Raw genomic sequence first — 12402 nt, forward strand, 5'->3', positions numbered from 1 at the left:
TCCTCCATTTCCCAGCAAAGAGCCTCCCTGCCTGCCTGTCCAATTCCTCAGGGTTTGTGGGGAGGGGTGGTTATAATAGTACCTTGGGGATTTCAGAAACTCTTAGGGATTTGCAAGCATTTCGATCGTAGCTGTTCTCTGCTCCTGGTGAGTGTCTCCTGGCGGGGCAGACAGGGGCAGTCAGTGGAGGTGAGTAGGTACCAAGCGAAGCTCTGGGAGCCCTGATGGGAGCAGACTTGTGGGTGTGGTCCTGGCAGAAGAGGCTGAGACCTGATCCCGGTACTCCCTGATGCTGCAGGTGGTGGATGGATGACTTATTCAACTTTCCTCCTCATCTCTTGGTCTGGAAAATAGGGATGACGCCATCAGACTACTCAGGATTTCCAACACGGTGACTACCTAGGAATTTGCCAGTAGGAAATGCTGAGTGTTCTGACTGTTGGTGAACCCGGCTTCCCAGATATGGGAGCTCACCAGAACATCTCCATCCACAGAGCTTTCACCAGGCCCTTCCAGGCCTTTTAGTCTAAATCCTGACCATGTCCTGACAAGACTTTTTGCACCTTAGCTAGTTTGTTAACTCTCAAGGGACTGTGAACACGCAAAGTGAAAGCCAACTGTATATTTGTGGCTTTGTTCCTTGTGGCTTTCTTATTAAATAAGGAAGAAATGGAAGAGATGATTTAACTTCTCAAAAACTTGCCCTTCTCTTTGGGTATTTCTTCCCCTTTGGGTGTCAGTTGCCTTCCGACTCTGTCGGCCAATAGAAAAGATTCAGCGTGCTAATTTGAACAGCCTTAAAAAGAGAAAAATAAAGGACGATCTTTATACATTGTTATTTGCCTGTGGGTCAGATATTCTTATCTTTTGGCTGACTTCAATATTTACCTTTTCTACTGCAAATGTGCTGCAGTCTTGTGTAATTCATCCAGAAACAGCCTTCCAATCCACTGGAGCCTACGCTTTGGTGTTCTTGAGCCATCGTAACTCTAACAAGCCGGTATTCTATTCATCATTTTCAGCTTGGAGCACAGTCTTCCTCTTGTGTTCTCAGGATTCCTGCTGGTCCCTCCTCTCTTGACCTGGAGGACAGGCGTCAACCTTACCCAGTAAATCAACAGCAGACCATTAATGCAACCTTTTTGTCATGCTTGGAGCAAGATTAACATCTATCATGTAGAAGGATGAACCCAGTGATTTCTCATTATTGTCCTTTACATGCAGTGAGTGACATCTGCCTCACCAGGCTCCTGTTGCATTTCTGGATGTGTCCTGTCCTTATACTCAGTCTACTTCTAGCTGTGTGACCTTTTCTGTCACTGTCATTCCATCTCCAAGTCAGCTGGGGGCACTAGGTGGGGGTTCAAGATAAGAAAATGTCCCATTCTGGCATCTTTCTGCCTTGTGTTCCCCCAAATAGCCAGGTGTAAGTGGGTGGCAGTTCCCAGAAGTCAGAGCGTGAGAATAATGCTAATGGCAGAAATGTCCTGAAACTCTTCGATTGTTCGTATCTTATCCAACCACCACCTCCCTACAACCACCTGTGCCAAATCCTCGTATATCAAGGGCTGAATTACAGAGTGGCAATAGATCCTTCCAGGACTGTCTCCAAGGCTCATCACTATCCTGGATACTCAATATGTGTCTCATTCAAGGACGTTCTCTTTTAGTGTCTCAAGTAATTTATTCTCTTAGAGCAAGATCTTGGAGTCATAGAACCATGAATCCTGGAACCATAAACCATGGACTCTTGGAAGCTGTGATTCATAGGCTTTGTGACTGTCTACCTCTAAGTAGAATGTACTGAAAGTTCTCTAAAATTTATGCAATGGATTTACATGTCTATGATATTTCACATGCCGTGCTATTAGAATAGGTATTGTTTTTCAATTTTACTGATGAAGGGAACATTAGAAGTGAATTAGTTTTCAAGCTTTCGACCTCTCAGTGCAGGGAGGACCCTGAGAGATTGTGTAAGTTTTTCAGAGGAGGAAATGGGCTCTGAGGGGGTTAAGTGAATTGTGCAAGGTGGACGCAGTTGTCAGGCAGGGTGGGGCCACTTCCAGGTGGCCATGACTCTGCTCTTCCTGGCACCATGCTACCTCCCTACAAGGTCGTGCTTATGCAACAGTTACCATGAGGCAGATTCAATTCCAATCGAGACAACTCCATTTTGCTTGGTATAAGCAAACTTCATCATATTAAGAAGAGCCTAGAAATGTAAGTCTGAATCATTTAAAAATGCTAAGCAATATTGACACTTTAAAGGGACTCTATGGATCTCTTTTTGTTCATTATCATGGTCTGTAAGTCTTGCTGTATTTAAGGGAGCTAGTTGTTTTATGCCTTAAGGGTGGCATAAACTTTGTGAATCTGTACCTCTCAGTAGAATGTACTGAGAGCTGGGGGCCTTACTGGGCATAAAGTTGAAGTCTTTGTATTCCATACATCGTTTTCTTTGAGATACTATGGCAATGGATACTCTTCCCTCCTCCCTTCCTTTCTTCCTTCTTTCCCTCCCCCCTTCTTCCTTTCTTTCCTTCCATCTCTTCTTCCTCCTCCTTCTCTACATCTTCTACTTTTATCCCCTCCTCCTTCTCTGCTTTCCCTTCTTTGATAAAGAAATGGTTGGGAATGAGTTGTCAGGATGAAGGTAGAGGATATGTTTATGGTTCAACCAATGCTAATTGCCTTCAAATAAAACACTTTATTTGCCCCACAGACTAAAAACAAACACAGAAACAAAACAAAGAAAAAAGCCCAAGCCAACTGTTAAGAAAAAGAAGGTATGTAGCAAAGACATTAATAGGCATCCACCTCATGTTGTGAAATCCACAGCTCCTAATGGCATTCTTATGAGGAAAGTGTGATCATGGATGACATGATCATAAACTAGGTAAGATTTATGTGTACTTTCTCCATGCAGCCTCACAATTTTAAGACAAAATCTGGGACTTCTGAGGGTAGGAAAGGGGGCAGCAGAGTTATTGAACTTCCCCAGATTCGAAAAACACAAGTCACTCAAGGATGACCTCTTCCCTGACTATCCTGAAGAGTCTAGACATGGCCTCATAGGAACAATACCACTTGTTATAGGCCAGAGAGCAGAAATCCATTTGGATTTCATTGTTAAAACCAAAACAGAATTAGTTCTGGTCAGGCTGCAGTAAGAAAAGGAATTAATACTAATGAGTTGGAAGAATGTAACTAAGCTTGCACCTAAGGAAAATAAATACATTCGGAGAGATTACAAGATGTGAATTTTCCCCATAAAAGGAGGGGTGGGGCCTAATCCCCTTTTCTACTAGGTTTATCACATACAGGTGTGTGTGTGTGTGTGTGTGTGTGTGTGTGTGTGTGTGTTTGTGTATTTCATCTTCTCTAGATACTTCTTTCTTGTTTTTTTTGAGGCTAATTTAGACCATATTTGATAATATGTAAATAGTTCCAACTATGATGGTGTTCAACAATTAAGGGCCTGTGAGTATTCCCCTGGCTCTACAGAGATTACAGATGCCATGGTCATCCCCGTCCATTTGGAAATTGTAGTGACAAATTGTGTGGTAAAGTCCTTCTTTGTGAACTTATGGTTCTCATCAGATTCAGGGACATACTGATTGCCGAGATGAGGGCAGGGCTTTGAGCTTGACTGCTTCACTGCTCATCCATACCTTCCTTTTATTGCCTTTCCTGTTCAGGAGCTTCATAGTTTTTCAAAGCCCAACAGCATTCCTAAAAGTAGAAGGAAGAGTGTTTGTTTAGCTGAATTAGGAGAAGTCTCCCAAGACCAATGAAGTTTTTATTGAGCCATATCTGGAAGGACTTAAAAAATTAAGTGGATTTTTTTATTTTGTGCTTTATTGTTTCTTTATATCCCTTTGAAAAAGTAATCTGTACTGAGGTTCAAGCTGGTTGATGTCCGTCGAGAAGTGAGACATCATTAATAGGACAAAAAGAGAGGAGGATCCTGTGGGAGGTGACACTTGAACATTCTGGGATAGACAGATCATTTGGTTGAACTGGGAAGGGAGAGTCTGAGAATTTCATCAAGTCAATGACTGGTTTTTGTGACTCTTTCTGGGGGTATGGTGTGTCAGATGGTAAGGACTAGCTGGGGAGTCTAAAGGATTCCTGGCAAAAGGTAACAGAAATGGAAGGTGTGCCAGATGGAACAATATAAGTAGAGAGAAGATGGAGGTAACCTTATCAATAAGGAAAAATTGGGAGAGAACTAAAGTGTGCCAGCACCGTATCACATAGCTGAACTATGATAGGGTTATGAATATGTGTGTATGTGCTGTGTGCATGTGTAGTCACTACAAATATAAACATTTTAAACCTAATTCTTACTGAATGCTTACTGTGTACCAGACACTGTTCTAGAGTCAGTGATTTCAGTCTCACAAGACCTTTTGTCCTCTGGATTGTGCTTAGCTTTCTGTAAGCAAGCTGGACTTGCAGATGCAGGATTACCCTTGTTTGCCAACAATGGAATTAAAAAAACCAATAAGCCACAAAGCATATAAGCCTGCTTACTATTGGATCCAAGGCAAGTGTTATTATCAATCATTTTTTATAGAAACACAAGGAAGTTAAGGAATTTGCCCAAAGTCACACTGTTAGGAGTGGAAATGGTGGGATTTGAACCCAGGGACTGTGGGACCAGAGCATGGCTGCTTCACCACTGTAGTACTTTCCCTCTTTACAGGCACTGTATGGTCTTTTCTTTGTCATCATACCAAAATGCACGTAAAAAGATGTTCAGGGAAGTATCATTTATATAGCACATTATTGGAAAATATCTAAATGTTCTACCAGAGGAAATGGTTGAATAAATTTAGGTATATTCCTATGAGAGAACACTATGCAGCTGTGAAAAAGAATATTCTCAAAGAACAGATATGGGTACTAGGTAATGTTAAGTGGAGAAAGCAGGCAACAAGTCTGTATGTATAATTTGATGTCAATTTTTTTTTAACGATGATAAAGGGAAAAAAGTGAAGACAATCTAATGGTGTATTACTAGATGGACTATGGCTTAGTCTTCCAATGGAATACCACACCTAGTCCAACAGAGTGAGAGTGATTGCTGTGTACCAACATGGGTAAGTCCTAAAACATGCTGCTGACTAAACAAAGCAAGGTACAAATGATGCATATGACATTATATCATTTATGCAAAAATTTAATGTGTACAAAAGCAATATACATTGTTATGGATGTATAAATACATAGTAAAAGTGTAAAAATACATGCAGGATCTATACATACCAGCTTCAGGATGGCACTTCTTGGCTTCTCTTAGGAAGGAGAATTGGATAAAGTTGGGTTTTAGCTGACCCCATTTTATTTTTAAAGAGAGAATTAAAGCACATAAAGCAAAATGTTAATGTGTGTTAAACTGAGTGGTATAGGTAGGGTGGTATATAGGTTCCTTTTATACTACTTTTCTGTACTTTTGAAATATTTTATAATTAAATTTTTATGTATATATATAAATACATACACCAATATATATATGGAAGAGACTGGCAGATAGGTATCAAAATATACACAATGATTACTGGTGGAAGATTATAAACAATTATTTTCTTCAAGTTCTGTATTTTTCAAATTTTCTATAGTAAGCATGAGATAATAAATAAAAACAGTCGATGACTTTTTAGAAAGTATCAATATTGGAGGCAAAGAGCACTGCCTTGGAATCTACTCCTGTCACCGCTTTGAAACCCAGCCCTGGTTAGGTGACTCATTTAGCAGCTTGGAGGCATAGTTCTTTCCCCCTGCACAGTGGTAGTGATTGGAGTCTGTGCAGAGGTGGGCTGCATGCTCACTAAATCTACTTATTTTTCCTGGTTACCTGGTGCCTAATTGGCCCACGTGACTAACTCTCCCCAGTGCAGTGGGAGGATGCAGTTAGGACTGAGTGTACCTTCTCTGAAGTTTCCCTCTTCCCTCTGACTGCTGGCTGGATGAAGCCTAGGGTGCCTTGAAACTCTTTTTTGAGGTGGTGGAGCCACAGTGTGGAAGTAACCTGGATCCCATGTATCACCACTTGGAGGAGGGTGGTCTAACCAGGAATATACACATTGGATTTTGTGAGAACAATAAATAAACTTTTGGGGTTGTTTGTTACAGCAGTTAGCCTGCTCTGACCAATACATCTCTAGGGTCCCTTCAAATTCTAATATTTTATGAATCCAAAGAGGCCCTTGGTCTCATGTTATTTTTCCATTCATTTGACTCAATGAGGTTCACTGGTCTCAAGGACAAGCTAACTTAAACCATAAATTTGGATATGTCCCAAATAATAAGTGAATAATAATAAGTGAATTGAAAAGGTAAATAATAACAGAAAGAAGGCCAGGGGCAAATTCAGAACCAAGTAAGTTTGACATGTGACCAACTTGGGGCTGTTATGTTTTTTGTATTTCCTGAGGAAAAGGACCTGAATATCTTTTTCTCTTTATAACCCCTATTTTTATATAGCATAGGCACTGAATCAATACTGTTGGATGAATGAATGAGTGTGTGGGAAGATGCTATCAAGTTCTGATGGTCACATACCTTGAGAAGTGGTATGTATCTCCCCCAAATTCGTGTTGAAATCCTAATCCCTAAAGATGATGGTATCAGTAGGTGGGGGGCTTTGGGAGGTGCTTGAGTCCTGAGGGCAGAGTCCTCATGAATGGCATCAGTGCTCTTATAAAACGGTCTGGAAGACCCCCTAGCTTCTTCCACCATGTGAGGACACAGTGAGAAGAGCCCTTACCAAAGGCTATCGCCTTGATCTCAGACTTTCAGCCTCCAGAACTGTGAGAAATAAATTTCTGTTGTTTGTAAGCTACCCAGTCTGTAGTATTTTGTTCTAGCAGTCTGAATGGACTCAGGCAAGAAGCCAGTGCTGCATCATTTCTGGGGTTATAGTCACCTGAACTCAGTTCTGTCACACATGGATGATGTGCCCTTTCAGCTTGGTGAGGGGAGTCAGACACATGACTCTGGACCCAGAGGGCTTGGACAGGCTGGGTTAGAATTCTCTAGCCTCTGCCTCTGCCTTAGACCTTCCGTGCCTCAGTCTTCTTAGATATAAAATAGGGACAAAAGTGCTACAAAACTCCTAGGGTCATTTTGAGGATGAAAGAAGTGAATGGAGATGAAGCACTTAGCATAGACCTGCCCCAAAGCTGAGTAATTTGGAGTTAGGACATGAATTCAAAGTGACCCTAAGTTATATCAAGATAAGACTTCCCCCTCCCCCCATCTGGTTCTGCCACTGCCACTGTCTCAGCCAGCAATGTGTTGGCCTTGACAGGATGTAGCATTGCTCTATAGTGTGCGCCAACATTGCCTTATTAAAACATCATCAAGTCATACTTGCATACTCACTGATAAAGAAATCAGTGGTTCTTATGTACCAGGAGTGTGGGTGGTGTGAGAAGTTTCCTAAAACAGACGTCCTATAGGGTAACTTCTTAGCTGAAAGACTTAGAGCAAGTGACTCAAGTTCTTGAGTTTCATTTTCTCATCTGTAAAGTGGGGAGAGAAAACCTACCTACCATGCAGGTTATTGTGAGGATGAAATCAAAACAGTGTCCCTGAGGCTCAGTGCCTGGCATGGAGGGGTCACTCTTACCCCTCCCTGTCACCTCTTTGAAACCCAGCCCTGGTCAAAGCGCAGAAAACATTCCTCCAGTTTTTATTCAGAACACTGTGGTTTTGTTAAAGCTCAGATACTTTGGGGGAAGCTTTTATTTATTTATATTTTGTGTCCCCAAACACCCATTTTCCTAAAGGGAAATGGAATCTGTCTGGTTTTGATTCACTTACATTCAACTTGTTTGTATTGTTTTGTAAGCACCAGCCAATATCCAAGTAGCCCTTGGAATCTTCTTGTAAAAGCTGCATTTTAAAGTCTAGGAAGTTTATATTTCTCCCTTCCTTCTTTCCTCCCTCCCTTCCTTCCTTCCTTCCCTTTCTTTCCTTTCTTTCCTTTCTCCTTTTTCAAAAAATGTTAAAAGGAAATTGGACTTTAGCACAAGTTTGAGTTTGGGTTTATCCTCAGTGTATGACTGGCTTCCAACAAATTTGGTAAAAAGTACACTTTGCCATTCCTGGTTTGAAGGTTTCAGCTCAATTTCAGTTACTCATGAAAAATGTTTTCATATTCCAAGCCAAGAGCACATTTGTGTGTTCTGTTGCTGTTTTAGTGGATCATGAAATTGTTGCCTCTTCAAGGCTTTTGGTTTGCCACTTAAATGAAATAAATGAGCACCTTTGCTGCATATTTGCATCGTACTGGCTTTCCATTGACCCTATCTTCATTGATTTGGTAGAGGGTTTGGTGGAAATTGGTAAGAAGTTTCATGTAGTCAGTCAAGAGAAATTACATGTAATTATCCTAACCTATACTCAGCAGAAAAACAGAAAGGAATTGGATGCTACCCTTGGTGTAGAGGGTTTCTCAGAGATTTCTAATGAGTAGGACACCAGTCCCACTCTCTACTGAGTCATTTTACCCACCAAGCCGGTATAGTAAACACAATCTCAAGACAATGCCATGTACTTTCCATTGTGTAGTAATAGGCTTCGTCTGCTATTTCTAGGCTAACAATTGTTCATTGCTCATGCTGCTTCAAGGTTCAGAAATTGAATTTTCTCTCAATTCCCAGGGGAATTCCCAGGGGAAAAAGGGAGACTGGAAACAAACAAGGAGGTAATTTCCACATGTCTAGCAGCCATTTCATTTGCCAAACTGTATATTTGTGTATTTTAAGAGATGAGTTTGCAACAGCTTAGATTTTTGCATAAATCTCAGGAAGGAAATGAAGTCTCCTCTTGAATTTGCATTCAGCTGCGCTTTCTGGGCAGACACAGTAAGCCTTGTCAAGTTTGACTTCAGTACTCATTTCCAGGCAAGGAATGTGTATTTCTGGTTTCATAAGAGGAACAGTAAATTTCAATCTTCTAGCCTTCCACTTTGCTGCTGTCTGGAGGCAGTGCATGAGATGTCACACTGAAGACTTTTTTTTAATACCGATCTCCAGTGACTTTATTATTATTTTTTAATAGATCTTTATTGGAGTATAATTGTTTCACAATACTGTGTTAGTTTCTGTTGTACAACAAAGTGAATCAGCCACATGCATACATATATCCCCATATCCCCTCCCTCTTGAGCCTCCCTCCCACCCTCCCTATCCCACGTCTCTAGGTCATCGCAAAGCTGATCTCCCTGTGCTATGCTGCTGCTTCCCACTAGCTAACTATTTTACAACTCCACCTAGATTGTGAGCATTTTAAGGTAGATAAGGGAGACTTATAAGTATCAAATTGTTTTCTTTGCACCTGTACCTAAATTTTCATATATCTAAAATAGCCACAGAAGATTTGGGTAGAGGGATTAAACAACCCTCGAAACTCTTCCTTGTTCAATTTAACTAGGTCAGTGGAGCCCATTGAGGGCCTGCCCACCCAAGGCAAAAAGATGGGAATGAACCCCCCCCCAAATATTGTATAACAAAGGTGGGGTGTGAGAGGAGTGGAATTATGTTTATGGTTTGTCTGTTTTCTTTTTCTTTTCTGAATTCTTATACAATGAATGTATGTGTGTATCTATAGATCTTAAGGTTGTGTTTACCAAAAGGATGAGCATATTTATTTGTTTTTTTTTAGAAATCAAACTATAGACAAATGTATCGAATGCAATGTACAAGTTCTTATCATTCAACCCTAATCATTCTGATCTCTAGAGATCACAGTTGGTTTTGTGGGTAAACGTCCAGACTTTTCTCAGGTTATCTATGTGTAATTGTCAACATTGTATAGAAGGAGTGGGACTCGATAGAGTACAGGTAGAAAACAGATTCCCTTTGCTGTCTCTATTAATGTGATAAGCAGGTTCACTTCAACCTTCTTGGATACTCATCTAGATAACAATTCCTCTAGTCCTTTCAAGTCCCAAGCAAAATCCCCAGGCTCTCTGGCTCTCTGCACATGAGGGGTTCCGACAGCTTGAGGGCATCCTCTGACAAAAGATGCAGGTGTTGCCGGGGAGAATGAAAGCTGACCCCTGGAGCAGGTGTGTGAATATCATCAAGAGATCGGAAGCATATGAGCAGGGAGTGCTGACTGTATCTCTACAGGTGGGGTGCCTTTTAAAAGGATCCTGGCTGGCTCCCTCACATGTGGTCCAGAGGGAACATACATGCAGTTTGGCGGCTGCTCTTAGGAGGAGGGCAGTCTGCTTCAGTGCAGTGCCTTCAGGGCCTGGCCCTCCCTGGGCCACTGGATCCAGTCTCTTGCCAGTAGATGAATTTTGATCATAGATTAGTCTGTGCTCCTATACACTCCAGTGTTCTGAGCAATCTCCTTGAAGCGCCCCTTATTTAGATTGAGGTAAAGATGGAAGTACTACCCCAACATATCATTCTAAAGAAATTCTTTCTCAGCCTTGTCAATTTCAGTCCTTTTCTACTCTTGAGGTGGGTGATGGGCTAACGGTTGTAGTGGATGCCTCCTTTCCAAGTCCGTCTAGGTGGTTTAGCAGCTCATTTTGAAATGTGAGAGCCCTAATCGCCTATTGCTTTGTTCTGAGTCTCTTGGAGCCTTAGACAAAGCTGAAAAAGAGTTTCATTTTAACCTCTTGTTACAGACCTAGAAATTTTATTGTTTTCCATAAATTGGAACATATTAATCTTCTGCAAATTGCTGTCTTAATTACTTAGCAATCTTTTCACGTCAGATGATGTTGAACTGCCTCATTCATTTTAATGAAAGCAAAAGATTCCGTCAGGTAGATCAGCTGTAGTTTAGCCATTTCCCTATTGATAGGTTGTTTTCAACTTTTGGATCTTTTAAACAATGCTGCTATCAATATTTCTGTACTCACATTTGTTTTGCATGCATGTACACATGCTAGTAATTTCTCTAGAATAGAGACTTAGAAGTAAAGCTAAAGGTATGAAAGGTGTGAACCAGGAAGTTTTTGCTAGATTCTTCCAGAGTGCCTCTGCGAGGGTTGTAAAAACTCTACTTTCTCCAGCAGTGCCTAAGAGTACCCATTTCCCCACAGCCTCACTAAATGTTTTCACTGTTTTTAATCTTTGCCATTTTGGGGAGCCAACAGTAATCTCATTATTATTTTATTCTGTATTCCCTTGGTTACTAATGATGTGAGTTATCTTTTCTCATGTTTGTCCATGTGTATCTGAGCTCTTTGAATCAACATATCCTTCTCTAGTTTGGAGTTCTAAGGTCTTTACCAACCTCTTGTAGTTCTAAACAAGGGGGAAATGGCAAAATGATAAAGGAGAGATAAAGTGAAGAGATTTGGTGAGAACCTGGCCCAGCTCCACAAGGACAAGAATGGCGGAATTTCTTCCACTCAGATTTTATCACCTTTTTTCCTAAAACTCTTGGCAAGTCTGAATCTGAAACATAGACTACTTTTTTTTTCTCAAATAGACATGTGTAATTTATTAGTAAAATTTCAACTGATTTTTTGTATGCAAGAGCACGTGCAAAATTACTTTGAATCTTAAACCCAAGTAGTTGAATGCGTGCCTTTTGTCTCTTGGCCCTTATTTTACACATATTAAAAATTACTAAAGGCATATTGGGTTTAGAGGAAGAACCAAAGGAGATTATTTAGGAACACCTAGCAGCCATGGCAACATAGAAGGGGCATGTACTCTCCTCAAAAATATTCCACTTACAGGTAATGACATACATTTGCTAAACAGCCCCAAGCTAACCCAAGAAGAATAGACAGATGGTTTGAGGTGTGTCAGGAATAGGATTTACAAAATAAGATTATAGTTATGCTGGAAAGTAAAAGCAATCATTGTAAAAAGATGGAACAGACCCACTTTTTGCCATGGGGCAGAGGAAGAAGGAGGGTTTTAAATTGCTGCATGTGAATTCGAGTTGGCTCACCAAGATACATAGCTCTCTGGGTTTTATAGATTTCTCTAGGCACATGTATAGACCATATGACGGGCCTCTAGTTGGGTTTCTTCAGATCTGAAGCAGGGGAATTGCATTCCAGTTATAGACATCCCTGATGCTGTTGCCCTATTTTACTTGTGTTTGGCATACTAATCTACAACCTTTACTACCCGAGCATCACTATCATACCACTTGAACTGTCAGTTGAGAAGACATTGGAAAGAGCCAGCCTGTTTATTCCTGAATGTGTATTTTTGGCTGCTTGAAATAGATTTTCAGTGAAAGAGGGTACAGAATACCCCCATGTATGATTGGCCTATTTTCTCATTAGCCCAAATCATAGCCTTTGAATGTGTAAGGAATGAGTCTGCCGCTGCCATGAATTTTATTTTATTTATTTATTCTTTTTTTATTTTTAAATATCTTTATTAGAGTATAATTGCTTTACAATGG

This window comes from Mesoplodon densirostris, chromosome 3 (genome assembly GCF_025265405.1).
Source record: "Mesoplodon densirostris isolate mMesDen1 chromosome 3, mMesDen1 primary haplotype, whole genome shotgun sequence".
Lineage (NCBI taxonomy): Eukaryota > Metazoa > Chordata > Mammalia > Artiodactyla > Ziphiidae > Mesoplodon > Mesoplodon densirostris.